This window comes from Stegodyphus dumicola, chromosome 7 (genome assembly GCF_044657685.1).
Source record: "Stegodyphus dumicola isolate Sdum_Otavi_A_Nest chromosome 7, ASM4465768v1".
NCBI classification, from domain to species: Eukaryota; Metazoa; Arthropoda; class Arachnida; order Araneae; family Eresidae; genus Stegodyphus; species Stegodyphus dumicola.
Genome location: NC_140774.1, coordinates 118,200,573 through 118,216,976, shown reverse-complemented (window position 1 = coordinate 118,216,976; position 16,404 = coordinate 118,200,573). Strand labels below are relative to the sequence as shown.

General features: G+C 32.2%; 1 protein-coding gene across 1 annotated transcript in view; it reads left to right on the top strand.

Moving 5' to 3' along the window:
* Positions 1–16,404, top strand: part of LOC118192897 (netrin receptor UNC5C-like) — a 606,963-nt gene that overhangs the window by 339,820 nt on the left and 250,739 nt on the right. The gene's annotated exons all lie outside the window — the stretch shown is intronic.

The window sequence follows — 16,404 nt, the reverse complement described above, 5'->3', positions numbered from 1 at the left end:
AGTTTTCCTCAGAATATCCTCCATGGAAACATACCTCTCTTACGGAGTAACTCTCATTTGTTTTACCGTACTCCAATAACTTAATGTAACATTTTTCTGTCTCTGTCTTCCACCAATTGCCAACTGGTTAAGCACTAAATATTAGGAGTTCGGCCCGGAACCGATATTAGGCGAATGGTCTGGCTGCATAAGTGGTTTCCACATATGTAACGTGAATCGAATCAGTTCCACTAAAAAAATTCTCCACAATGGCATCCATCTCGTTACGCAGATAACCCTAATATAAACCTCGTGTGCTTTGACATTTTCAAATAAAACTAACCTCACCTAAACTGAAGCTAAGTTTTAAAACCCTCTTGTTTTTTCTTGTATTCAGTCATTATAATTCACTAAAATTCAGAAGTTTATGCAAATATCGGTTACCCGAAAATAAAGTTTAAAACTGTAGTTTCTTACTTGCAATTTATATTGAATCCTAGCGAAGTTAGTTAGTGTTTGAGAACATAGGCCATAGAAGGACATAGGACTCTTTAACCCCTTGAGAACTTGGTTCTGATGATTAAGAGTGTGTTTCTATTTTGCGTTTTTTCCTCTTGAATCTGAGAAGTGTTTTTAAGAGGAAGAGATATAGAAAACTTCGAGATATGTAATTCATCAATTATTTACACTTTCAAACTTTTAGTGGTTTATGCTAGCAGTTGCAGTATGTGTTCGCCAGCTAACAAAAAATTAAAATTTTGTGTCGTATAATATTGTTTCAGCTTAACGAATGTAAACGCTTCCGCGATGGATTTTCTTATGTGAATCATTTAGTATTAAGCGGTACTTTGTTTCTTTTAAACTGCAATGGGAATAATTTTAATCTGTTCCCAATCATTTCCGAAATGCCAAACATCGTAAAATAATTCAAAGTGTATTAAAAATCGCCCAAATGGTGGGAGTGAGAAGGTTTTGCTAATTTATCGTTTATAAAAGCATTTGCATATTATGAGACCAAAGTTTAAGAAGAAATATTTCTAAGTTCCAAGTTTCCCGACCTTATTGAAGGTTTTAAGAAATGCTGAGATACTTCAATTATGTAATGCTGAAAAACAGCATGTAAAACTTTCAGAACGGTAGCAGATAATTTTCTGAGAAGCCACAAAGTTTGAGAATTATCAAGAGCTATTGGAATATATTACGAAAATATATCTTAAAATGCATTTTTTGCATTCGTTCATTGCATTTGCCTTGATAGTTGTGGATCTGTTGGTGAGGAATATCACGAACTTTACAACCAGGTGCATTTTTAAATAGAAAGCACAACTAAGTGTTCAAAGGAATTAAAGCCCATCAATGTTAATATATCACCGTTGAAATTTCATGCATGAAATATCTACAGTTTCATACGAGAGGGCAGTAAAGAAATTTCTTACGTGCAAGTAATGGCATGATTACACTGCGTTTGTTATATTACATAGCGAAATTATAGAAGTGGTTCAGTTTAAAACTTTACAGTGCATAGTGCATAATTTTAAGAATATTTTGATTTCACTGCTTGTCGAGTTCTATATTATTCTGCTATATGTAAAAGGTTAACAAATCACTCTGGTGAGGGACTTAAATTTTCCCGTAGCAGAGAGAGGTTTGGTGAGTCTTTTGTGAAAAGGAGACGTTGAAGATTGTTATATTGTGTGTCACGTCTCTGACTGCTGTTTTATAAGAACTTCATGTGGCAATATTCCTTTTTTAGACAAAATATTTTTCATAGATGAGGCATAAGTTTCGTAGAAGCGGATATGTTTGCGACAAAAATTCCCAGCACGGAATTTTGAAAACCTGTATCTAGCTGGAATTTTTGTCTTTTGTGCTATGTCAAAGGGACGAATTATGAAGCTCCTCTGTTTCGATATAAGCATGGATATTAAAGATCAGACTAATATGGAAATTCATTACCTTGTTGCGATGAAATAAATATCATTCATGGATATAACACGATGATGCGACATTCCATACAACATATTCTGCGGTGAAGTTTCTGTAACAGTTTCTTGTAGACAGAATCGTATTTAAAGACTATGAAAATCAAGATCTCTAGCTGTTACGAGTCTAGACCAGTTTTTTGTGCAAACGCTTAAGGTAACAAACAGTATACAAATCGCAAACGGAATACACACCTTAGAAGAGTCAAATGGGAACATCAAGTGCTGTCATCCAGAAAATAATAGATAAGTGAAAGCCACATAATTCCACTAGGAATATGTTGACGCGTATAAACAAATGCACTGAAAGGAATTTCATATTCACGTATGCTGTTGCAAATTTTGTCTCATGTAGATTTACTACTTCGGGAACATTCTGTGTATTTTCATGATTAACGGACTATCGTGACAGTACTTTTGTTATAAATAACCTGTACAAACAGCCTATTTGTTTGTATACTATATGTTACTAAATATTTTCCTATAAATCAAGTCTAATCATATACTTTTAATATCATTTTTGAACTAAGCATGTCAAAATTTTGAGAAATATTCAACTTCTTTTCTGAAGAAAGCAGAAAATTTAAATTTGTAGACCAGTGCTGTTTATGGATCTTTTATTCTTATTATTTTTACATTATAACCAAAATTTGTGTGGTATTGGATAATTTTATATAAGAAATGCTATATCTAAGCTATGGCATAATACATCCGGAAATTGGGAAGCTGCCGTTTATCTTGTACAAACTTAAACAATCCGTCCTTAATCTTTTCCATAAAGACAAATCAATTACATATTTTGACTGAAACAGCTCTGATAAATAATCAACAACCTACCATAATACATTTATTCTACAAGACGTCAGTTCTCAAGGAAATTATTCCTCCTCGGAGAGAGTTACGACATAAATTATCTTCTCTCTTGCACAATTCGATCCATCTTTCTGGAAATGGATATCTCAAAGCTCCCTTAGAAGTACGACAGACATCTACAGAATGTTGAAAACTTATCGCATCGGGAATTCGGGTTGGAAGGGGAGGCGAAATGAAAGAGAAAAAAGAGAACTACAAGTGTTAAAGTTCTTATTTAATGAAGCTGTAATCAGAGATGGAGAAAGAAGCCGCACTTTGATGGATTAGCCATCAGGGGGTAGACAGCCGAATGGAACCTGCCACGGCAAAAGAAATCGACCGAAAAGAAGAAGATGAGGAACAGAGAAAAGTGGCCAGGAGTTTTCTATGGATTTCTCCCAAAAATAAAATCAGGAGGGAAGAAATTAACTCGAATGGTACAGGGTTTTTGGAGACTTGACAAATTTCACCGCGTTTTTATCGATAACTATAAAAGCATGAGATTTCTAAAAATCATTTGAACACGCAGAGATTTCCACTTATTCTAAGAACAAACACTGTTGCATAACTAGTTCAAATAAATGACATGCAAGATTACAAAATGTTCTGCAAATCTCTTTTCTCCGTTTCTTCTATTTTTTTCGGGCGGGTAAGGGATGATTTACCGGACATCATTATAATAATAATATGCTGTATAGTTTTTCAAAAATAAACAAATTGTGCAGAATCCCAGACATCGTATAGCTTCTTGAAGAAGAGGGACTGCATCAGGAAAATCTTAGTGACAACGACGAATAGCTGTTTCAAAATTTCTCAAACATCATTTTTAAAATTTCCGATTCTGCTGATAATTATTGATTTTCTTTTTTCAATCAGCAACTAAGCAGTTTGAATGGACAATACCTGAATACATGAATTAATGCTTTTTAAAATGCGGAAGTTTTACAGTTTAATCAATACAACTAGCAAACAAGCGTTTTAGCCTCTTTGAGAAATTTTCTATTGTGACTTATAGAACTCTCCGTGACTGCCATTTACTTCACCAAGCGACACCACTTCCAAAGAAATTAATCATTTTGTACAAAATTGTCATTGTTACATGGGCGTTGCTCATTATAGCGTACCCACTGCATAGCCCTTCGGCAACATTTGAAATTTGTATGTTACAAATTGGGCAATGAAGTTTGCCAAGTTTGGGAACTAAGCTCGGTGTCGGCTTTAACAAAGAAGTACTCTGCAGACTTGCCAATTTTAAATTATTCCCACTGAATTCGTCGTCACCTTCTTTTCAAATAGAAGTCAACTGCTGGGCATGTTTGTAATATTAAAAAGATGACCGTAAGTTGCTTATCTCAGAAATGACAATGTTTTAATATGCAATGGATGGAAGTACATATGAATTTCGTTTTCCAGTTTAAATATGTATTATTTTTGCTGCACTCAGAAATCTAGACCTTTCTTTCCACATATAGTACATTTCGAATAAAGAAGTATATGCACTTCGTAACTTAAATATAAGTAACGCAAAATATTTGTATTTAAGTTCAGTATATGGCATTGTTAATCTAAATCTGTTAAATGCAGCAAACAATATAATTTACAGGTTATTTTAATATGTACAGAATATGTTGAAAATAAATTCATTTTTTATGTATTGTTGCCGCGTAGATATAGTAAAACGTCCTAATAATCACTTAGTTAAATGTATAAGGAATAACTGCATTCTTCGTGTGTGCTGTTGTGGCGTAACTGGTAGATCATTCAACTAGCAGCTCAAGTCCTAAAGAAAGCCTAAAGCGTGGTTCGTCTTATCACGTTTTATACCCTTGAAAAATTTGAACGGTCTCTAAAATGACGCTTGAACTAAGATGCGGTGAACAATTTAAGTGAGGAAAATCATAAAGAATTATGGGATTTCCCTATACATACTTTCCCTGTACTAACGTACGTTGTGTTACTGGCTGTAGGTCCAGCCAACAATGGATAGATCCATGGTTCGAATCGGCATGAGAACATAAACGATTTATCATGTTCAAAACCTAAATGGTCTCTACGAAGAAATAAAACTGTGGTTACTAGGCAAATTATTCGACACAATACTATTCGCCCTTATTCGGATATTATTAATGGGAATATTAACATTTTTATATGCGCAAGAACTGATAAAAATTCGCTGTCTTACAATCTGCTGATTCTTGCATAGAGTTGCTAATTTTTTCGTAAGTATACGTAAAGTGATAATATGATATATGTATATGATAATATGCTATTGTATATAAGTATCTATTAAATGATAGAATAAAGATAATACTGTACGAAAAAAAAACGAAACATGTAAGTTATTTTTATTTAACGTTTAAATTCATTATGTTTAAACCTGGAATTCATTCCGAGCTCATGTGGCGCATTTAAGAAATTTTCTTCCGTCACTTTTTCAAAAAAATTCTTACAAGACAGACCTTTTTCTTTTTAGTTCCGATTTCAGGAGAAAGATTTAAATTCATTTATTCATTATTTAATTATATATAATAAACGTCAAAGTACTTCGCGCCTTGTTAAATTATTTATTTTTCTTTTTTCCTTTCTTTTTTGCAATTACGTTTCTTCTCAGCGCTCGTGTTTGATCAGCCCAGCTTCCGAACCTTTTAAGGCGACATCAAATTAGATTTACGCTTTCACGTGTGTCGTTACGTCGCAGTAAAAATATGAAGCCACTTTTTTTATCCAATTAATTTTTTACGAGCTCAGTAATGACAAACGCCTAATGAGGGTCGTAGGTCACATGGTTAAGGCGCAGTGCTTTATGACGTGCATTTAATGAATACAAAGTGAATAAATGTTCTACGATCGGAGGGTTTGTTGTCAGCATTTAATGTAATTATTTTCAATTCTATTACCGCCACATGTATATTCAAATATGTGTGAGTGAATAGCGATCACAGTCTTAAATGAAAAAACTTAATTGTGGTTGAGTAGTTTTAAGTGTATATATATAATAAATCTGTATTACAAAGCTGTGTTTTGTTGGTTGAAATCTTTTCTAGCCACACTGTATCGAGTAGCAAGGTAACGTCTAGAAATTTGGTTTTCGTAGAAGCCTAAAAATACATTTTTCATATGAAGGATTAACCGAATGGCATTTTGAAAGTTATTTTCGTCAAATATACCGAAGCGGAAAAATATCCTTTGTATCGTTAAAATAGAAAAGAAAGTGTCAGTGGTGCTTTAAGAAAATTTATATATTCTGTTACCATCTTATTTCAGCAGTTTTCGGGAAGCGGGGCTAGGAAAGCTCAATTATTTAATCTCTGCAATTGAAGAGGTGCAGAATGTGCAATGTTTTTCACTTTCAGTTAGATTTTGTTCTTGATCGAAATAGTATTTTCTCCTTTTTTGTTGTATATACATATATACAATTTTAGTCTTTTGAAAATTTCTAACGAGATATATTAATGTATTTTGCATAGATCTTTTCTTAATTGCATAAACGCATTTTTAAATTTGAAAATTCACTTGTGAATTAATTCAAAGATCAGCTCACTTTATTGAGTGAGTGAACAATGATTCCATAAAGCGGAGAGGTAACTCCCTTAGAATTCACTCACCGAGAGCTCTTGTTGGAAGCCTATCAGAAAAGTTTGATTTCCATTTTAAGGCAGAATGTAATATTGCTTCTCCCATATAAACAATGAGTTAAATTTTTAGCACTTCCCAACGTTTTGTACATTTTTATTCCGGAATGTTATTGTTAATTGTGTGCAGAAAGGATATTTTAGAGAATCTCGTAGTTGAAAGTTCAGAGAGAAAGAGGTTCATTTTAATTAATTCTCCCGATGTCACGCCTCGTTCGATTTTATGCGCTCTATCCTTAAGCAATGCTTTTGATACATGTCCCTTTCCCGATCTCATTTGTTAAGGTTATTGTTAGTGAGTAATGAATCATAAAAAAGAACTGATTCAGTTCAGTGAGAGAACGGTTATGATCTGATCTCATAAAACAGCGTTTTTGCTCCTGTCTAGTATAGATATCTGATAGGATTTTACAAGGAAACTAGCCTAGAATTATTTAAAACAGAGCAACCATTCACTTGAACCATTGAATTCGATGAAGAAAACCTGTTTTATAAGAAGGTATTACGAGTAAATTCGATGATCAAAGCAGCTGTCAGTATCATACAATGAATGAAGAAAACCAGTTTTATAACAAGGTATTACGAGTAAATTCGATCACCAAAGCAGCTGTCAGTTTCATACACTGGATGAAGAAGACCAGTTTTATAAGAAGGTGTTACGAGTAAATTCGATGACCAAAGCAGCTGTCAATATCATACATTGGGTGAAAAAAACCAGTTTTGTAAGAAGGTAGTATGAGTATATATGATGGTCAGAGCGGTTAGCAGTGTCATACACCGGATGCAAGTATTAAGAGCAAGTGGAATATCCAAATATATGAGTAACTTAATGGCTAGCAATACTGTTTAGTTTTCTAATAAGCAGTTCATTGAATATGGTTATGATCACTATCTGATTACTACGCGATCTGTAGGATAAATACCTATTATTATGAGACTTTTGCCTGCGAAATAAATCTCAAAATTTATCAAATTATTTTATGTCAGTGGATTTTTGATTTTCTTATGAAATCGGTGTAATCTGTACATGTGCTTTTACGCTAATTTATTAGAGTGCTTCCTTCCAAATGCAGGTATCTCGTGAGACATTAACCATACACAAACGACTCAAGGAAAGAAGATGAAGAAAGAGAAAAAAAAAAGGAATCTATGCGCGACTAGCTACCAAATATCTTCTAGTGTTTCTTTCTCTCTCTTCCTCGGGAACGTGGTCGACATTTGGATTAGCCCTTAATGCCTGAACAAATTGCCACCGTCGCGTATATAGCCACTGTCAAGATAAAGTGCGCCATTCATAAGCGGAAATAGCATTTTGGTGGTATTTTATTTCCAGAGTGATTAAGATTTTTCTTTCACATTTCTTCATTTCTTTTTTATTTTTTTATGTTTAAGCATCGGTATAAATGTTTATCTGCAGGGTTTGTGAAGAAATGATGTTTTTTACTAATGAGGGAGAACTTCCGTCAGAAACGAAAATAAGTGCTCAGAACATACACTTTCGATGCTTTCGGATCAGAAAAGAAATTAATGTTTTTATGAAGGATGGTTTATATCTGAGAAATTTCCTAATTTCGAAACAAACTTCCGTTTTTTTAATTCTTTGAGTACTATATTGTAAACTGCTCGATGTGTTAGATGATTTGTTTTTATTTTAATGCAAGTTTCAGCTTCACAAATATACAAAATTTAAGAACTTGCCCCAACCATCATTTAGAATGATTTTTCAGTACTTCAAAAAGTGAAGAAGGAACTACGAAGAGTTTTATGACGTTAAGGTAGTTTCAGTTTACTTTTTGTATCTGTAGAATTAAAAGGTTTTATGGAGGAGAAAAATTAATAACTGCTAATTTCATCTACAATGTTATTTTTCTGCTTTTGTATCGTGTTAGATAACTAGAATTATAACTTCAGTGAATAATTACCATCTTTTTTGTAATAAAAATCCTTGATCTGAAAGGTAATGTGAAACGCTTCAATGTTTTTACTTCCTTGTATGAAGTATACGAAGTATTGTAATTGCGAAAAATTTCGGCCACCAGATTTCAACAGAAATATCCATTTTGACCGTTTCCGAATTCTTTTGAACGATTTTTTTTGCATGATGTCTAACAGAATAAATGGCTGTAGCGGATTGTAAAATGGATTTAAATTAAACTCAAAAGGGATTTTTTTGTTTGTGCCCTACGTACGTATATATATGTACTCGCATTTCTCTAAACCGATTAGCCGTAGGACGTTGAAATTTTGTATTTGGGACTGCTATAAGTTGCGCACTCTCTTTGTCAATGAAATCGGTATTACCAAACACACACATATACATATTTATATCTTCCGGTTTCTGTACTTATATCTGGGAAAGTTTTATATTCGTTATGGAAAACCAAGATACTATATCATATTTGATACTATAGCATATTTGATTTCCGTACGACAAACATTCACCTGGGTATTTAATTTTAAAATTTGAAATTTTTTATGTCATTTTAAACTTGCCTTGAGAGATATGTTAATTCAGTTAGAATAATTCGAATAAATAAGTTTGAGTGACCTGAAGCGAAAAATGTCTATAATTTAATAGGCCATGCAAAGAAATTATCTGGTGTCGACATCAGATTTTTTAAGCAAAACAAGCAAAATACAAACTATCATTTCTTTTTATAGCTGCCATCAATATTTATCAGCTATTTTAAAGTTTAGAAACATCAAAAGTTATATAGCTCTGAACCGATTAGCCGTAGGTCGTTGAAAGCTTGTATTTGGAACTACTATAAGTTGCGCACCTCCTTTTCTCAATGAAATAGGTGTTATCAAACATAATATATATACTATCCCACTCCTTACCCAGCCTTTATCGCAATCGTAGGTCGTAGTCATATACTTCCAGTTATGGAAGTGTTTATATGACGAGATTTAAATAATTCTTTTGCAGAAAATATTTTAGCCATAAAATAGTTGTTTAATTCTTATTGATGATTTTTGAAAAGTAATCAATATAAATTCCTTCTGTATTGTAAACTATATCAACATTTCATTAAAAATGAAGAGTTCTTTAAACGATTAGCTTTGTGATTATTTAATAGTCAATATTTTGGGGCAAATTTCTGTATTCATCTGTCTAAGTTGGAGTACCTTGCCTGCACTAAAAACATTTGCACTTTTTCCTTTAAATTGTCAAACACTCGCTTTTTAAGTGTTGTTGGGTAATAAACAAAAACTGGTGTTCATTTAACTGGTATTGTCACGGAGAATGTTGGCCAGGGCTGGCATGTATGATTTCAAAAAATTCATCTGCCAAGTTTTCTCGCTGTAGGCGTGCGCTATCACATATAAAAAAGGAAAGCAACATGAACCTCTATCCTTATGTGCGATTTTAGCATTTCCTCTCGATACCTTTGAACAGATCGCACTAAGCCTACACATATCCTGTTTCGAATATGTGCAGAGGTTAGCTGTATTCCTATATACATCATCTCACGGCCATAACAGTCGTGAGCATAACGGTTAAAAACAAACCATAACGATCATAAAAGCATGCTTAATATTGATGAGGGTCTTTCATGTTCTTGATATCTTCCATATTTAAACGTGCGTATAATCAGATATGTAACTTTCAGAGACATAATAGGTTTTTTAAAGTAGGAAACACGGAACAAGAATTTCGCCCTTGTCGGGATTTTAACCACGTATCTTCCAGTTCCTAATCTGATGGGCTATTCATTTACACCACTGGAGTGCGCGTGAAGGATTGCAGTAATTTCATAGATTTTCTCGCATTAAAGGTCTACTAGCAAAAAGCAGAAAAACTACTAATCTAATTCCAGATAGCGATGATTTGTTCGTTTACACATTCCTCTACCACATTTTAGATCAGGCGCCAGTGAAGAGACTATAAGGATTTTTGGAGGGACAAACTTGAACAATTAATAATATATCACTGGAATTCAAATCATAGGGATCTTCCACTTGGTAACTGGAAGTATTAGCCACTTACACCACTAAAATGCGATAATTCCTTGGTAGCTGAATCTTCAGTTCGCACTGAAGAGAATTCTACTCAATTGTCAGAATTCAGCTTTGGTGGTTACTGATAATTTCAGGCTGGTTTTCTTTTTCTGGCAGGTAAAGCAAAAACTGTTGATTTTCTTTCAAATAAAGACTTTTCTCATTAACCTTTCTGTATACGTTTGGTACGATGCAACGGTTCCAACGTCAGCTGCGAGCTCTGAATTCGGTTACCTAGCACTTAAGTTGCTAATCGAGACAGGCAGTAACGGATAAAAAACTGACCTTGAAAACCTTTTCCTCTGCACTTTTATTTCGACTTCCTAACACTTTCAAATAAGCAGTTTAGTTTAGTAAGCAACAGTTTCCAGAGTATCAAATTACTTTCAGAAATCAGAAACTGTATCTCATAAAACTCTCAGGTATCATGTCTTTTCTAAACGGTCGGGAACTTTACATCTCAAAGATTCTTTCAACTGAGGCATCGGGCTATAATAAATGTTTCCACTCAATAAGCACTGAAATCTAATAATGGGACCAGTGGCAGATTTGCAAAATTGAACACGTTGCAATTGCTAGAGACTCCGCGTTCTAAAAGGCCTCATATTATTAAATAATTCTTAAAAAATATTGAATACATCATGTCTTAAATTGAGGGGCTTCTGAAATTTCATGTGAGAGAAGATCCTGCTTTATACTATTTCGGCCACTGCTTGAAGTGCGAACTTTGTGAAGAAACATACTTTTTGCTAAGAGCGTTTTGCCTTGTCTAATTCACTTGTTTAATTCACTTCGAAAATAGATTGATCAGATTGAATCCAGATAACTGGCTAGATTTGCCTAGGCGAGGGAAAACAGATTTATTTATTGCTTCATCAAACATCTTTACTTTTTAAATAAAAAAAATATTTGTTGACTTAAATGTGTAGAGAATTTTGCAACTCTGTGTCTTTTTACTTACATGCGGCTTGTACGTCTACAGAACTAACATTTTTCCCCAAGAACTCGCTACTTTCTGTCAATTCAGTAACATTTTGTCTTTTCACAACTGTGCCAAATTAGTGATCTATCACTTTGACGTTATTTTGTTGATCTTTATTGCGGAATTTTTTAAACTCTCAAAGTCAGTGATTCTCATTTTAAACCTCTCAATGTCTGTGACAGCAAGAATTCATGGATAATTTGCGGAAAACGGATCTTGTTTTTATATCCAAGGTACTTAAAATTTGAAATGGGGTGGGAAAGAGAAATAAAGAATAAGTTATCAGATTTCGTGCCAAAATGACAAAACGGCTGAAAGGAGAATAACTTTTAAAAAACTTCTTCTAAATGTCGTCTGCTCCGCGAAGGCAAAAATATTCGAATGAAAAGTTTCTAACAGAATATCTCGTTATATGTCGAGAGGGAAAGGGGAAATTTCTTCACATGTTCTTCTGTCGTGGGGCGGAGGGTAGACGGACGATAATGACGTGTCCGGTTCACCTGCGGGAAGCGAAATTTGGAGTAGGTTGACTTGTTGTTGAGAAGATGAAACGGAAAAGAATTCTTGGAAGCTCTTGAAGAAGAGGCGATTTAACTTCTGCTACCCGCAGCGAAAGAATGTCTTTAAAGACTTCAAAATATAAAAAAGTATTTTTGATATTTGCTGTTTGGAGTGTACAGTTATTCCTTCGACTTTAACTTGAGTACAAAAAATCTGAAGCATATTATTGATCTTTTTCGCTTAAAACGTAATGACATTTTTACATCGAGTATATGTTATATTATCAAATTTCGAATTTATGCCATAGAAGTTGAAAATACCTCTGTCGTAGCTTTTCGATTCTTTTGCTATACTTTATGTTATATTAGGCTGCTATAGTATTAATTATCAGAGCCTCCTGTTTAGTTGCCAGTTTTAAAAACTGATGCAGTTCTGGATGTAAGATTTTTAATTTGTCTTTCAAAATTACAGCAATTTATTGTTTAAATTAACAGAACGGATAACAATATAAGCATTCAATTTGAAATCTCAGCGAATGGGCTGACTGCATGAGCAACTTCATCTTTTTCTGTCTCAGCTCAAATAGGTTTTCCATAAAAATTCCATAAAAATCTATGAAGGCATCTTAAGCAAGTAACACTTGCTACGAAAAGCACACTCGTTTCGTAGGCATTTAGACTGCAAAAACGTTGCTATTTCTAAGTTAGAACGCTATAGTATTCAATTTTCTGCGTTAAAATAATTACCGCAACGTTCATCAATAAAAATCACGGCTTGGCAAATCGCAAATTAAGCTAGCTGCTGCTAATCTTTAATTTATTCTCGGCATTATATCTTATAGTGGGGTTCCAAACTTCGTAACACCAGGAGCCGCATGTTGAGATTTAGTAAATTTCGAGATCTGCAACTCAATTTTCTTAGAACCGCAATTTATATCGTATAAAAATTTAACAATACGGGTTTTTTATGAAAAGAAACATCTAGAGTGAGTGAATGGAAATTTCGCATTATTCATTTAATTAATGGGCTTACAATATAAATATAAAATAAACTTTTAAGTAAGATAAAATATTCTTTTATTCTATATTGAGGAAAGATTATCCTTAGGGAACACAAATTTGAATAATTGTACGATAAAATTGCCTATTCCATTTTCAGATAGAAAGTATTTTCTTCTGTGTTCTTCGCTTCCACACGTTTGTAATTATTGACTAGCTTTAGCAGAGGAGTTTGCGAGTACAAAAACTTAAAATCCCTTTCGTCTGGGTGAAGAAAAAAGGCACTAATTGCAAAAATTATTCAGTGACTTTTCTCTCTTTTTAACTGATTCCCTTCTGGAAAAAATAATATACATTGAATTAAAATGCGTTAGGGCACAACACGGTCTCAATCATTTTTTAAAGAAGAATAAAATTTTTCATAAGTTAAATATATTAATTTATATTTAACTTTTGAAAAATGTTTGCCATGTCTTAAAAGGCTAAAAACCCGAAAAATATTAAAAATAGTTAAAAGTGGTGTTAAATAAATATTACATTTTACAACTGTTGCATACAAAGTAAACAATAGACAAAGTACTGATCTAAAAATCCCGGAGTGCACAAATACCCTTTTTTTTTAAATAATGTTTTGGACTTATTGTAAATAATCTATTTATGTTTAAAAATGCACTTGTATTTCAAAAATAGAGCTATTCTTTGTTGTAAGCGAATCGCATTAGGAACGAAAGAGCCACATGAGGTTTGCGAGCCGCCGTTAAGGGACCTGAATGTTGCATTTCGGATGTGCCTTGTTATAATATGTTAATATAATAAATTGAAACATATGTATTTTAATAATCATATCCTTTTCTTGTTTAGTAATTATTAACATATTAATCATGAATACTTATTTAATAGCTATTGATATAATTTACAAATACATCTAGCTGTTGTTACTATACAACTTCGTAAAATACATGCACACAACATAATTTTAGTCCCATATTCTAAATAGTCAGATGCAGTATAGCAGTCGGCGGAACATTTAGCAGTGAGTTTGCTGGTTTTTTTTTTTAATACTACAAGGTACTTTTTAATACTACATACTTTTTTTTTAATACACTTTTAATACTACATTTTTTTTAATACTACTTTTTAATACTTGCTTTTAAAATTATAAACAGTACTTTGATCATAAACGACTTTAAAAAATAAACTAGTTAAAAACAGCGTGTCTATTAATAACTTAGTTAAATATGAATAATGCAATATCTGTAAATAAATACTGCATTATTCATACTTCAATTTACTATCGATTAATGTATTGAAATGAAGAGTTTGCAAGCATTCCGTACATTAGTACAATTAATATGAGATATTTCTGATATCATATATTATGCACCGTCCTGGGTGTACAAAAATTATCTGCTTGTATAAATAAAGTAATATTATTAAATTATTTAAGTCTATAGAGCATTTTCTTTTATTTTATCTCATTGAAGAAGCTAATGTTTTAAGCACCCTGAAGAAGAACATCATCGAAATATTTATTTTCGATTTCGTATAAAATTTCACCCACGATAAATAGATGTTGTTGCCATTCGACGATGCCAAAGCTTTTTATCTTTAGTATTATGTAATTATTAAGCTGTTATTAAGGGAATATAATATACTACATTAATGTAAGGGAATATAATAGAATACATTAATGTAAGGGAATATAATATGCTATATTAATGTAAGGGAATATAATATGCTACATTATGTAAGGGAATGTAATATGCTACATTAAAGTAAGGGACTATAATATGCTACATTAATGTAAGGGAATATAATATGCTACATTAATATAATGTCAATACAGTGGGAGTAAATTATTTTAAAAGTCATGGGTTTCTTAGTAATATTTAACAATAACTGTTATTTTATGTCATCTAGTATCATAAATGAAATACGTTTCTAACAGTCTCTGATAGATGAATACAGAATTTTTAACTCTGCTTCTTGCGTATATTAGTATCGTAGAATATAAAAGTTTTTGACGAAATTTTGCTGTAATCGCAAGCAAAAATTTGTTGTAAATCTGCTTGAAATAAAACTTGATGTTTTATAACAAAATTTCGTTACAAGTCTTTACAGACCTTATCTTTTTACACTATTTTGAGTTCAGCAAAGAGGTGAAGAAACTGAGCTTTAAAACTGAAAAATTTTTTTACCTTACTTTTAATGTGATACAGCAAGAAAAGTGTAGTTTCATGGGTTCGGTAACAACAGGCATTATTGTTATTTAAGAAGAGTAACAAAATATTTGTATATTGTTTTCATATTTAAAAATTTTTCAGACATTTTGATGGTAGATTTTTCTTTGCCCTGCTGAATGATAATCTGAAGTTTGCAGATTTCATTTCTTTTTTCGTTCATCAGGAAGATTATGCATTTGTATTTGTATATGCACAAAACCGAAATTATTTGTGTGGCATCCTATAAAAATCATGTATGGTTTTTTAAAAATATTCTGAACTTTAGCAGTGAAATGTTATAGTAATGCATAGAAATGAATCATAAACGAGCATTAAATTTACAAATATTAGCATGCCACCGTTATATACAAACTTAGATTTTTTAAAAGAGCAATAATTTATGAAAATTTTAATAAAAACTTTTGTTAAAGTCTCTGTATGAACTCTGCTGCGTAAAATGGATTTTTATTGAATTTTGGAAAGTTTCTTCATATTCTATTCTCTTTCTCATTAGTCTCGAGGAAACTTAATTTAAGTTTATACCAAGGCTCTTAGCTCATTTAAACACCTGATATGCCAGTCTTCTCGTAAAAGTTAGGCAGGAATTTAGAAATTTGAGCATATTCAAATATTTTTCGTCTGTTCTAGAATTTTAAAATTGAATTCTTATCTTCCGGTGCTAAATATCTGCTTAGTATTCTGTTCCATTTTGGCTATAAAACATCAATTTATACATTCCTTAAAGTTTATTTATATTGTACAAATGAAGATTTACATATGAAATGTGCTTCATAACTTCAAGTAAATTGGTAATTGCCATTCATTTATTTATAAATAAATTTAAATTTATATGCTTATTTTATGTAGTAGTATAACATTATTAAATTGCTACGTTTATGACACCCTGTCTAAGAGCGCTGAAACCTGCCACTTGTAAAATATTTTTAATCTAAAATTAATAAAGCAAAAGCTTTAATCATTAAATAACTAATAAGGTGCTAAAATATGCTACTTGAAAAATATTATGGAACTAAAATTAATCAAGATTATGTAGTCTTTTTATTATCTTAAGGAAAGGGATGCAGAATGAAAAAAAATCCCTAAACCAAAAGCTATAGCCAGCAAAAAATCAAACGTCCTAAACAGCAGGCAGCATCAGATTTAAAACTCATTGGAACGACAAGAAAGTGTAACTGTAGTAATTTCATTAAACAAATAAAAAGAATTCAGTCCTTAGGGGAAATATTGCAATGA